Source organism: Helianthus annuus, chromosome 7 (genome assembly GCF_002127325.2).
Source record: "Helianthus annuus cultivar XRQ/B chromosome 7, HanXRQr2.0-SUNRISE, whole genome shotgun sequence".
Taxonomy (NCBI): Eukaryota; Viridiplantae; Streptophyta; class Magnoliopsida; order Asterales; family Asteraceae; genus Helianthus; species Helianthus annuus.
The window spans coordinates 119403213-119417083 of record NC_035439.2 but is presented as its reverse complement, the minus strand read 5'-3'; the positions used below and the strand labels follow the sequence as shown (position 1 = coordinate 119417083).

Below are 13871 nucleotides of genomic sequence, written 5' to 3'. Positions count from 1 at the left end.
AGGTTTTGCCAGCGGGGAAATACTGAGTGAATCATTCAGTTATCTAAAACGACCCGTTGGTTACAAATTACAGTATTAAGAGCGATTACAATGTTTCTGATATCAAACCAACTACCCACAGTATTTGTCACTCGACCATCCATTGGCTAGCCCATTTGTCCAATGGTGTCTGTGACTGTGGTCAGATCACCCCTTGGCCACCCGTTTGTCCAAGTGTGACGGGAAACAAGTAATGTATACAAAACCCCACATACCGGCTGTAATATGGTGATTACAAAGACTTAACCCCTGTAATTATAACTTTGAAAATAACTTGGAGTTTTGTAAAAATAACTCACAAGCTGTGAGAAAATAGTTTAAAAAGAGGAATGACTCACATTGCAGATTTAACGAGCAAGATATAAGCCTACTGATTAGCCTTGATTAAACCTAATTTAACACAATGCACACACAAGCAGGTTAGTAACTAATACAGCAGTTACGTCAATTCACGAGATTAAACCCTCACAACGATTAATCAGTGCAATACTTGATAATTCAATCGGATTCACAACGAATAACAGAGCATAGTCCGAATTCGAACAACACTCTAATATTCAAGTCAAAATCACGACGAATAATCAATGTACAAGCTCAATTTGAGCAGCACCCGGACTATCATTGGATAGTTATAATCGATCGGACGTTGAATCGTAATAGCGATCGAGTTATTACCCTGATTGCGGCAGCACCTCGTGATCGTGTGTGTGTTTGAGAAGTGATTCTATACTAATTCGACGTTTCACAGAAGCTTTTTACGTCGTTTTAACACCACAGTTTAAGTGCCAAGGTCGGCTATTTATAGCCAAAATTTAGCCTCTCTTACGGACCGTATGCCTTAACCCTTACGGTCCGTAAGGCTGACCGGTATGCTTACGGTCCGTAAGGCTTACCCTTTACGGTCCGTAAGCTAAGCAGTCTACTTATAGGTTGCCTAGGCTCGGGACTAGCCTTGGTGAATCAACAATTTCAACAAATCAGAACATAGCAACGTTTATATTTAGATAATTATCAACTAGGGTTTGCCCCCCTCGAGTTTTAGGGGCCCTGATCCTGTTTCTGATTGTTCCGGAAATTTCAGGGTTTATGCCAAATCACTTGGGTGTCTCAATTAGGGTTTTCTTATTGGATAATTATTATGCTAATTACGGGTTTTAGTGACAGTTGTTACATCAACTAACAAAATGTGAGCAGTAGTTGTTTTTTATCTAACAGTGGATAGCCAATAGTAATTGAAACACTGATATTTGGAGTTAAATAAATGTTTAACCTTAAACAGATATTTGCAATAAACAGATATTTGGCCATTTATAGATGATTAGCCTTAAACAAATGGTCTTAAACCAAACATCTGTTTAAGGTCAAGATGTATTTGACTATTGGTGAACCTCAATTTAACTTTTGATGTTTGACGTTTGGTCAATAGATGTTTGGAAACCCATGATAGATTAAACACTATGAACGAATAAACTCTGAAGTATCATAAAACTTTGAATGAAAATCGTGAAACTCTCAACATGATACAACAGTTGAGAGGAGACGTTTGAATCATGTTGAGAATTTTTATTCACACTGAGATTATTAAAATAAAGTATTACATAGAAAAATAAAATTTAATGAAATAATTATAAACTATTACACGCTAGAGTTAACACTTGTTAGGATTTCGTAAACTCTGGCCTTTCTCCATATCATTTCATGCTCTCTTTTGTTTTTCAGATCAGTTAGCATGTTGCAGATTATCTGATCCTATTTTAGAAGTTGGGTAACAAACTCTTCTGCATTTTTCTGGAAATCTGATGGAGGAGAGTGGAGGACTTCATCAAGCAATGCTATGCTGTTCCAGGTTTTCTTGTAATTAGTGTCATTGATTATGTCGACTTTCATGTTTAGTTCTTCGTCTGTTCTTTTTTCTTTAAGTGACCACATCGAGAATTGGGTTTTAACATCGCTGGTGTCTGACCAGTGGTAGAAGCTGAAGTTTGCCATGTAGATTTTTGTTGAATTTTCTGATGTGGAAAATCTTTCACAGACAATGATTAGTAACACAGTTTGTTGATATTTTGAATAAAAAGTAATTATCAATCTTTTATAGAGTTTAAAAACGCGTGTACATGGTAAATGAATAGGTTAATGGTAATTATGATAATATGCTTTTGTTCTTTGAACTTCGAAAATTTGTCCCTTGGGTTTCTTGATATTTAATTTTAAAATTTTCCCATAAAAATTGGGGTTTGGAAAGGATTTTGCATTAAAAGACTGCTGTTTTGAAATATACATTAATCGGTTTATATTAAATCTACACGTTTAGATTGATTAAATATATAAACTCATGACCACTTCACCTATTTTTCATCACAATTTCCTAACAAGATTCATACTTTCAAAAACGTGGACTAATATAGTTTATTGTTGATATGGCGTCATTCACTACTGTAAAATCAGAAGATTTAAAGCAGCGTTTTGTCAAGCATATAGAGGAACAGGTGTATGAAGATAGGACTACTCTTCAAGAGCTGAAGAGATGTTTTGATGGCGTTGGGATTGAACCCTACCAGAGGAACAGATAATGAAAGCCAAAACCGGATCACAACAGTGGACTCACAATAAGCAGCTGTTTACTATGAGCTTTCCCCTTGACAGTGGCTCCAGCATCTGCTATACTCCAAACTACTGCTTTTATCAACATCTGCTGACCTATAACTGCTGATCAACACAAAGACTGATGAAAGTTAAAGCCCTGCTGTTCAATCTGCTGCCCTGAGTCAAGCACTGCTGATCATGACAAGTACTGCTGGGTTCACAGCAGTGGTATGATGCAGCAGCAGTTTTATTCATCTTATGTAATATTATGCAATATCAGTAGTTAGCAAAGCATTAGTTGTATAGATCAGTAGATAGAGTTTGTTAGGTTGTTAGATGTCACTTTTATGGTGACGTCAGCTGAGATGCTTCAGTGGTTTGGACTGTCTATAAATGTAACAGTACTCTGTACTGTTACATTTGATTGACTGAGTGGATTCTTCTTCTTCAGTCCAATCCTTTCATCTTGTACAACCAACCCTGAAGTATCAGGCTGAGGGGGAGCTTAGTACTGTAAGCATGCTTGTAATCTTTTGATTTGCTTTGTAACCTTTCAACTGATGAAAAGCAAATGTTTATCAAACTACTCTCTCCTTTGGATTGTGTTTAACAAAGTTTATATTCATTTCCGCTGCACTTTTTACTGTTTCATATTCTCTGAATGTTCAAATTATACAAACAAACACAATCATGACAGCCTCTGATCCTAACAATTGGTATCAGAGCTTGGACAGTCAAATTCGATCTAACAATCAATTTGACATAACAGTTCAGCTCAAAATTCATTGATACTAAGGTTGATTGTATTTAGTTGAAAAACAGAGCAAGTAAAATCATGTTCAAAATGATGAACCTGATTCTCTGTAAAACAACCAAGATGTCATAAGATTCACAAATTTTAATCAACAAGTGATGTCATGCACAAATCATTCATAGTGTCCAGATCTGGAAACTTATCTGGTTACTATGGTATGTCCATCTTCATTCAAAATTGACTTCAATGATTGTTATGGAATTTGTGACGATTTCATCATATTTTATACTAAAGAATGTACCTCGGATTAGCAAAACCTATGTTCATATAAACACTAGTGTTTTGCTAACATAAGAAAGAGGGAAATAAAGCTTTAGTCAAAATTTCTTATGTGCTAAAAGGCAGGTTGAGAATCCTCAAAAGGACCAAATCAACCTTGTCAAAATACATTAAGAAAATATGGTGTCAAAACAGTCCAAATCATACGTGATGTGAGCTTTGGTAGTAAAACATGTACAAATGTGGCCAGATCTCTCAAAACATTACTTCAAAATGATTCTGGACTAAGCTTCTTCAAAATAAAATCTCCCAGTGAGTAATTCTGTACTTGTGAATGGGAAGGGTAAAAAGGGAAGAAGAAAGTGAACAAATCTCAAGTGTGGTTATCTCAAAACTTTTGAAGCCAAAAGAAAAGGGTATAAGCATAAAAACTCTTATGAGGTTAAAATTGGGTAAAACAATGGAATCATGCAACTGTGTGCATTCATCAAATATTGGAAATGTTCAGGTAACAATGGCATCCCCTGTGATTGACCTTAAAAGAGGAATTTACAATCAATTGACAAGAAAATGACCCCAAACAATGGTCAAAATAACTTGAGAATGATATGATCATGAACTTATTTGAAAATGCTGTCAGATCCTTTTGATGATTTTCAAAACATCCTTTCATTTTTTAAAAGGTGTTTTTCTCAAATAAAACCAGATATATTATTTCATTTTTTTATAATATATCTTGTACGTTTACTCATTTTTTATAGTAAAAGTTCATCTCTGGTTAGGCTGTAATTTCCTTATTTTTGTGTGAAATTACTTGACTTAAAACTTATCAAAAGGAAATTGTACACATGTCAAGGTCATATCATTCTCAAGTTAGTTTCTCACAGATCATAAATTGATTGTAAACTAATTTTGAACCACTGAGATACTCATGTTCTAGTTCAAATAATTAGACACAAAATGAGTAGCCTTAGTAGAGAAATCTTCATCATCTGGGATGCTAAACCACTGTCAGGATAATGAACATGTGGCAAATCCTTGAACAAAAATTTCTGAAGATAACTGCTAACAACTTAATCTTGATAATATACATCTAAAATGTATTTTGTTAAGAGTAGCATTTCTGGTGCTCAACAGATGTTAGACAAGATATTGTGCTTACACAAAGCAAAATCAATTCCTACATCTGAACAAGCAGATGCTAACATTATTTGTCAAAAGTTAAAACACTGCTGCACTATCAGTTGTTGCACTAAAAGTCTTCATTTTATTCTCTACCACTGTTTTCCCTTAACTGTTGTTGTGCCACAACATCTTCCTTTATCTGATCCGATCTTATATCGTACTATTGTTGGCAGTTTAGTTTATCTTACGGTTACTCGGCCGGATATAGCTCATGCTGTTCACGTGGTTAGTCAATTTGTTACTGCTCCTACTTCTGTTCACTGGGGAGCTGTTCTTCGTATTCTGAGATATCTTCGTGGCACTCAGTTTCAGAGTCTCTTATTTCCTTTAACATCTTCTCTAGATCTACGTGCCTATAGTGATGCTGATTGGGATAGCGATCATAATGATCGTAAATCTACCACTGGTTTCTGTGTTTTCCTTGGAGATTCGTTAATCTCGTGGAAAAGTAAGAAACAAGATGTCGTTTCTAGATCTTCTACCGAGGCTGAGTATCGTGCTATGGCCGTGACTACATGTGAGATTGTTTGGTTACGTTGGCTTCTTGCAGATATGGGAGTCAATATTTCTCAGCCTACTCCTCTACATTGTGATAACAAAAGTGCTATGCAGATTGCAAAGAATTCGGTTTTTCATGAGCTGACAAAACATATTGAGATTGATTGTCACTTCACTCGTCATCATCTACAACTCGGAACCATATCGCTTCCATTTGTTACTTCAGCCTTGAAGATTGCTGATATTTTTACCAAGGCTCAATCGGCGTCTCGGTTTCGTTTCTTGTGTGACAAACTCTCAATGCTTATTACTATTGCATTGTGAGTTTGAGGGGAGATGTTAGCATAATATCGTACGGGCTCATTTGTAATGGGTTTATTTCTCAGCCCATTTAGCTAGTTAACCTAGAAGCCCTGTCATATATATTGTCGTCCTTTTTTTGTTGATGTAATACTTTTAATACATTCTAATGATAAACCCTAGCCGTATTCTCTGAATATCATTGTTGATTTACAGTAACTAGATCTGTTTGATAACATTGTAAAAGAAAACTAAACTTGTCATGGTCTTTGGTTTCTTGAGTCAGATCTAGACTCGCCACCATAAAGAATCATTTTTTTATCTCCTCACCATCTCCCCTTCCCCCACCCTCATTCCCATTCTTTGGCTTCACCTTCGTCTTGACCGCCGCATCATCGTCGGCCCCGCACCAACCTTATCCAACACCGCCCTATCTCATCCGTAATCGCCTCTGGAATCTTAGGGTTTTCTTATTTTTCAAGTGAGTTTTGAAATACTCTTAATGCTTTCGTGTCTGGAGGAAAAGCTTTTGTGTAATTTCCAGAATAGTCTTCTTTTACGTCTTGCTTTACATACTCGATTGCTTGTGTCTTTGGAATTGGTGTACATGGTTGAAATTCGGGTGGTTGTGCAGTGAAATGTTGGGTCAATTTGGTGAATTGGTTGAATTTAGGATTTTGCTTTTGATTTTGGGGGAAAAGGGGATGTGACGGTGATCAAGTGATGTAAGGGTGAAGAAGAAATGTTGTTCAAAGGATTGTACTAACGTGATTATTAATAGTTTTAATTGTTAAAAGGTATTATCGTAATCATTAGGTTTTTTAGGGTTTTATTTAATAATTAGTAGTTTTAGTAATTATGACAATGGTTTTGTTAAATAAATGGGGTAAAAAGACTAATTTACCCTTCATTTAATGGGTAAAACTAACTGGGTTAGGCACAAAGGAGATAATGCGTAAGATTTTCAAACATTAAGTACAAAACTCGTCAATTTTAAAGGCAAAGGACACCGCCTGAAATTTGGTATAAAGAAAAAGGACAAGACTTGTAATTCACTCTCACTTTTATTATGTGATGAACCTTACCCGATCCGAACTGTCGAACCGACCCGAATTTTTTATGTTAAGTCATATGAAATTGGATCCGACTTTGGATCTTAGTTGCAATTTTTAGAACGAAAAATATATGTGGTTACATGACTCGAAGAAAAATCGTTCAGTGATTTCAACGTATAACGCACGTGAGATTTTGAAAATGTCGTTCGGTGGAATGGAGGTTGTAGGATGGTAGTGATCTGGGTGATTTGGGCGTAGGAGAAGAGAAAAAGAAAAATGAGCAGTTTTAGACTTTTAGGTTTACTTTACCCAGAAAACTCATCCTGACCCACCAGGTTAAGTCCATTGTTACAAAGGATTAGCTAACCAAGTTTACTTTATCAATTAGCTTTATATAATCTATTTTTTTATAATACTAATAGATGCTGAATTTTTAACTAATTAAATAGTATTTACTGAATTTTTTATTAATTATATAAATAATAACTGATTTTGTATTAACATTAATATTAATAATAACAATACTGATTTATATTAATAATAATATTAACAATAATACTGATTATATATCAACAAGAATATTAATAATAATAGTTATAATAATAGTAATAATAATAGTTGAATTTATACATTAATAATAATGATAAAAATTCTGATTAATATATTAATAATAATAATAATAATTCTGATAATTAATAGTATTATAATTTTGATATTTATTTAATGATAATAATAATAATAATAATAATAATAATAATAATAATAATAATAATAATAATAATAGTAAAATAATAATAAAAGAAATGAATGGGGTTCATCACCTTCCCCTCTAATCGACTGTATGTGTTTCTTTTTTTCTTTCTTTTTTTTTTTCAAACTTGTGTTTAGAGGATTATTAAGATAAAAAGGTTAATAACAATGCTCACAGGACATTAACAAGGGTAATTGGATAGCAAGTATTATACCGAATCGAGTCAAGTCGAGTCCGTCGAAAGCTCCGGTAAGTTCTTCTCTTAAGACCGAACAAGAACAAGGATCCGGTCGCTGTTAGTATCGTCTGTATTAATCACGAATACCATTACTCGAAACCGAAATAAAAAGAAAGAAATATAGACAGGAACGAATACCGAATCGTTGGACATGAATCCTTGTCGTGCTTCGGATGTCTCCGGCAACGAGTAGCTTTCTCCGGCAAGAGTTTCGAGCTGTGAAGGTGTGAGATATTTTCGAGAATGATATGAGGGTGTCGAGCAGTGACGAAGGGTTTCGGTATTTATAGCCGTTCGGATGTCTCGTATTTGCGGAAACGAAATCATGTATGAATGGTAATGGACGTGTGTTTGGAAATAATTGATAAACCGGTATTTGGAATGATTTTACTACCGCACATAGTCCGGATCATAAAAGGAAAGGATTTCTGTAAATCGTTTTAGGCGGCAAGGTTTGAAGGAAAAAAGAAAGTCTGAAATACCGCATAATATTAATTAGTTCCCTTATATGGTTGGATGTGGCATGCCCAGCCGGATGGTTGATAGATCCTTTGTTATGCACAAGGTCGCGAGTTCGATTCCAAAGGGGGCCGGTTCTCACCCAGGAGACCCCCCCTTTTTGTTCTTTTTTTGACTTAACCAAACTAACTGAGTGGTTAGACTTAACCAGGTTAAGTCCATTGTTACAAAGGATTAGCTAACCAAGTTAGTTTAAACTAACTAAAATTCATTAAAATCCATTTTTATTTATTTACAATACTAATTTATTTATTTAATTAATTTATTTAATTATTATAAATACTATATTTAGTTATTTAACTAATATATATAATTATAATTATTTGATTTAGCCCAGATTTCTGGAAATTTACCGAATTAACGTACGAATTCCCGATTTTTGTCTAGTCTAGGGTAATCTCTTGATAATACTTGATTTAAGAGTTGGGATTTGGAATATCTTTCAATCGTTTTTACGTGTTTGACATAGTTTAACGTGTAATAACATAACATAGTATTAAAACAAGCATATGATCAAAACGATGTATTTTTCATTATGATCCAAGTCTCAAAATACAAAATAGGGTAAAGTGAGAGTATACTGACTGAAATTAGAAAGTTTAATACGACTTGCTCACGGGACATTAACCACTTTCGAACCTCTTTGACGGAAAAAAACATTGTCCAAGTCACTGTTCCAATGCTACATATCCTTGTCTCCATTCAACACATAAGTCGTGAGCTTCCTATGCAATTCCACTAGCTCTTGAATTTCATCAGTGGACCTTGGATAAGCTTTCCAACTCCATGAGATAGCATTATGATGACCATCCATCCCCAATCTCTCCGCCACCACACACCATTTATTTTTCTCGATCCGGAATAAAGTAGGATACAAAACTTTTAATGGTTCACCTTCTAACTAGGGATGGCAATGGGTCGGGTTTGGGAGGGGTTTAGGTAATCCCAAACCCAAACCCGGTTAGATAAGCTTATCCCAAACCCGTCGGGTTTCTAACGGGTAAATACCCATCGGGTATCGGGTATACCCGCGGGTTTCGGGTAAACCCATTAATTTAAAAAGATTACCCGTTGGGTATACTCATCTCAAAACCCATTGGGTATTTATCGGGTAACTACTAACCGGTTACATTTTGTATTGTCATTATAAAAATATATATCAAATAACTACAATGTATACGGAATAGAATACCTATATGTGTAAAAAAATAGATGTATCATATATATACATAGTCAAAAATATACAAGAAATTATATCGGGTAAACGGGTACACTTTATCGGGTAATTGGGTCGGGTAAACGGGTATATCACTAAATCCCAAACCCGCGAAAAAAAATAAAAACTATTCCCAAACCCATCCCAAACCCGATTAACCGACCCCAAACCCGTCCCAAATGTGTCGGGTTTCGGGTTTACCCAGCGGGTTCGGGTTTGATTGCCATCCTTACTTCTAACCAGTATGGATTTTGTTAACAAACTCGCATTCGAAATAAAACATATTACAAAGTTCCAAATTCCGTTATTTTACCAAAAAAATAGTATTACGATTCCAGTGTCCGCCATGTTGAGCAAACCACTAATATTGCAAATTTCCAAATTCCCTTATTTTTAGCAAAAAAAGATGTCAAATTGTACAAGCAAACCGTGGTTGTGTGTATATATATGATTCAAACAAATACGAGCATTCTATCTCACAACTATCTCACAACTTGATTGATCACTTGCTTAAACAAATACGAACATTCTATCTCACAACTATCTCACAACTTGATTCATCACTTGCTTAACGCTTAAACTTGTTTTTCCTTTATTAAAGATTCAAGGATGTCTGGGTTTTCATCACCACCTTCTTCCAACCCTAACCCTAATTCTTCCCGTTCGGGCAAACTAGGGGTGTTCAAAAAAATCCGGATCCGAAACCGAATCCGAACTATCCGAAATTCCGAATCCGAATTATCCACTTTCGAACCTCTTTGACGGAAAAAATATTGTCCGAGTCACTGTTCCAATGCTACATATCCTTGTCTCCATTCAACACATAAGTCGTGAGCTTCCTATGCAATTCCACTAGCTCTTGAATTTCATCAGTGGTGTGACAACCGGTAATTAACGGCTTCTAATTACGCGATTAACCAATGTTTAAGTCGATAATAAATAGTGTTTTAAGGCACGAATTAACTTATTAGGCTATTGGAATGCCTAGGAGCGCTTATCCGACACTACAGTGCGCGTATGGCGATTTTCGAGAAATCTGCGGAACATTAAAAGGGTAACGAATTGACACCGTACAAAATACTGAACACACCGACAAATACGAATTTATACGTATAATTTAAACCTATGGATTTCATTTTGCGAAATTTTTATGCTTTCGAATGACACAAGCGCAAACGAGAGCGAAAAAAAAACGCGGAAACAATAACGCACCGACAATCAACAACGAAACGGAAGCACCAGACTCGAGTTAGGTCCTAATATTAATATATTAGGATATATTTAGCTTCGTTTTTAAATTTTATTACCCGTAGTTGAAAACGGATCGAAAAATGGGTTAGAAACGACAAGCGAAACAATTTAAGCATTTTAACGCGACGACGACCATACGGGTCTAAATACGATATTCTACACAATTTTTAGCGCTTCGGTTCCAAAAACTTTATTTTACGACGTTTTACAAAGTTCGGGATTCGACAACGGGCTTTGAAGAATTATCGGGCCGCTCAAAATACGCTAATGGGCCATGGCCCAACCCACCTAATATAACCCTAGTATAAAAGGGTAGTGTTATACTTCAACTTCATTATCAAACCCTAGATCAAAATACAATAGCCGACACCCCCACTCCTCTTCTCTGCGTTTGTTTTTCTTTGAGAACCCTAACCCACACCAACCGATCTGAATTTCCAGCTATCTCCACCCTCTGACTCATCCCTTCTCTGAGCAAATGAATGACCAGCCACCATGACGGTGGTGGCGCACGGCGGCGCTCAGCGTCGACGCAGAAAGACAGAGGGGAATGAGAGAGTTAGAGAGAGTGTGTGAGAGAGAGAGAGAGGAGGAGGAGGCTGACGTCGCTCCGGTGACCAGAAACGCCGCTACGGCGGCGGTGAAGATGATGATGATGACGTGAGGATTATGTTGTTGCCGCTGATGTGATATGATGACGATGTGATGATGTTGTGGTTTTTCAGGCAATGGCATGCCGGCAACGACATATTTTTTCCGGTAACCCCCCCCCCCCTCCATCTCCTTCCTTTCTCTTTTCTTAAATACTTTCAAGAATCCAGTGTTTAACGTTACGAGGCATTTTGTTTTCAGTTTACTGATGACGGTGTTGGCTGTCGAGGATGGCGATGGTGGCGGTGGCGTACCGACGACGGCAGTGAACGACGGTGGTGACGGATTCGTGTTAGGGTTTTAGCGGGCCAGATTAGTTTGGTCAGTTCAAACTCGGGTTCGGATGTTTAGATCCAGTGGTTCGATTTAGTCACGGCTCTCAGGTTATTCACGGTCAAAATGTTCGGGGTCAGACTCGGTTCAAGCATAATTTGAGTTCTGGTCAACTTCTAGTCAACAGTTGGGGGTGGTGGTGTTACTTCTTGATTCGGGTTTCGGTTTTGGTCAACCACAGTCCACATCAGCTCCGGTTCAGTTCCGAAATGTTTGGTGCAAAATAGTCACAGTGAACGGTTCGGGTCAAGGGTTGGTTCAACTCGGTTTGACTCGGTCAAACCGAGTCAACGCAGTCAACAGACGATCAACAGAAGTCAACGAAAGACGCGGTAAAGTTGTTAGCGTAGCGAGTTAGTCTACGTTAGATTTTATTTAGTATACGCGAACCGAGCTCGACCCGACTAACTAACGGTTTTACATTTAGTGATTTTGTTTCGTATTCGACGTTTTGATATATTTAACGTAAAATTTATATAATGTTTGTTGAGTGAATGTTGAATTTTGACAAATAACGACAACTTGAGTTGTCGGGGTTATTCCCAAAACAGAGGAAACTCTGTCCGTTTTTCGCTAAAAATCCAAAACACGACACTTGATTATGATTTAAAAGCGACACTTGATGAGATCCGAGTTTTTTTATAAACTAAATATAAAGACATACTTATTTTGACAATGTTATATGATTTCGAAATCGATACTTAATTGAAATAGATATAACGCTTATAGTTATTTCAAATATCGATATTTCCGATACTTATGTAAAATAAACATAATTATTTTCGTTTACCTCGAACATTGATATTCCGAACACTTTTTACAAGGTAAACATAATGTTCTATTTGTTTCGAACATCGATATTTCCGAACGTTTTTACACACAAATATAATGTTTATATCTATTTCAAACGCCCAAAATTCGGAAATACTTTTATAAAATAAAAATAATGTTTTATTTTTATTCCGAACGCCAACGATTCGAATACATATATATATTTATTTGTTTACATCTTACGCAAACTACAGCGGTATATTATCGCACCACATACGACATTTCGGATACGTACCACTATTCACCTACGCTTTCTATTTGCGACGACTAAAACGACGATGTAAGTATATTTATATTTAATATATAAATATATATTTTGAACCATTCGAAATCTAAGTTGTTTTCGAGACTTAGTTTTATTCCGATTATAAACGAGATCCATTAACCATAGAATGGTTATTCTAAGTCAAGATAACACTACTTTAGAGTCGTTTAGTTAGCGACTCGGTAGAGCTCGGACGCGTAGTTTATCTACGTTTAATTAAGAAACTTATAAGCATTCTCCTTGTTAGGAATACTATAGTTGTACGCTAGCTAATTCAAGTTCTTGGAACAATCTCATGGAAACACATGTAGCTAGCTTTGCACAGGAATATCAAGGCGAGTTCATAACCCCCACTTTTTCTAGTTTTACATTTTTACAAAAAATTTCGGGGGTGGAAAGACATGCAAGTTTTGCAAAAACAAACAACTTTTCGATGAACGAAAACTCATACTTTTAAATCGTTTCGCGAATGGATTTCAAGGACTTAAACGGTTTACGAATGCTTTATACTAAACACACCGGTTTTACAAAACACACGCGTATTTACGAAACGTGCATGATTTTCATGTCTAGAGACGGGAATGTCCTAGCTACAACAACGAGACTGGGTTTGTCTGCGTACGCAAAACGAGACCACCCAGTGAGTTTGTGTTCCCCTTTTTCTTTTAAACGTTTTCGGTTTTATAACTCTCGGGGGGAAATACATGTTACTATGGTATGGTTAAGCTACAAAATGAATTAGTAGATCACGTGCGAATAGGCTGATACTTAAAGCACCATTAATCTTGTTTAAGACCACGGAACAAAGGGGGTAGATCTATCGGGTACAGGGCGAGCCCCACTCACGAGTCCTTGTGTGACCACATGGAGTTTCCTTTGTTACCCTCGCCGGGTGGACCGGTACTAAATCGCTTACGGGTTGGTGGCTTCCTATGTCGGCACACATATTAATGTCCTAGCTACACACTAATGATCAGCATATTCATTTACGCTATACATACCGGGTTTCGACAGCTAAACTTTCAAATGTCTTTAAGATTCATTTGACACAAACTCACAAATACATGGATTTACAAACATTGGTAACGTTTTCAACTTACGTACAAGTAAGAGGACGAGTTGG

The 13871-nt window shown here is 36.3% G+C and overlaps 1 long non-coding RNA gene across 1 annotated transcript; it reads left to right on the top strand.

Annotated features, from left to right (window-relative positions):
* The first annotated feature begins 10996 nt into the window (after positions 1-10996).
* On the top strand, positions 10997-12147 carry LOC110868341. Its single transcript, XR_002552396.2, has 2 exons — positions 10997-11427; positions 11521-12147. It is a non-coding gene; the product is annotated as an uncharacterized LOC110868341 (long non-coding RNA).
* Positions 12148-13871: the final 1724 nt, after the last annotated feature.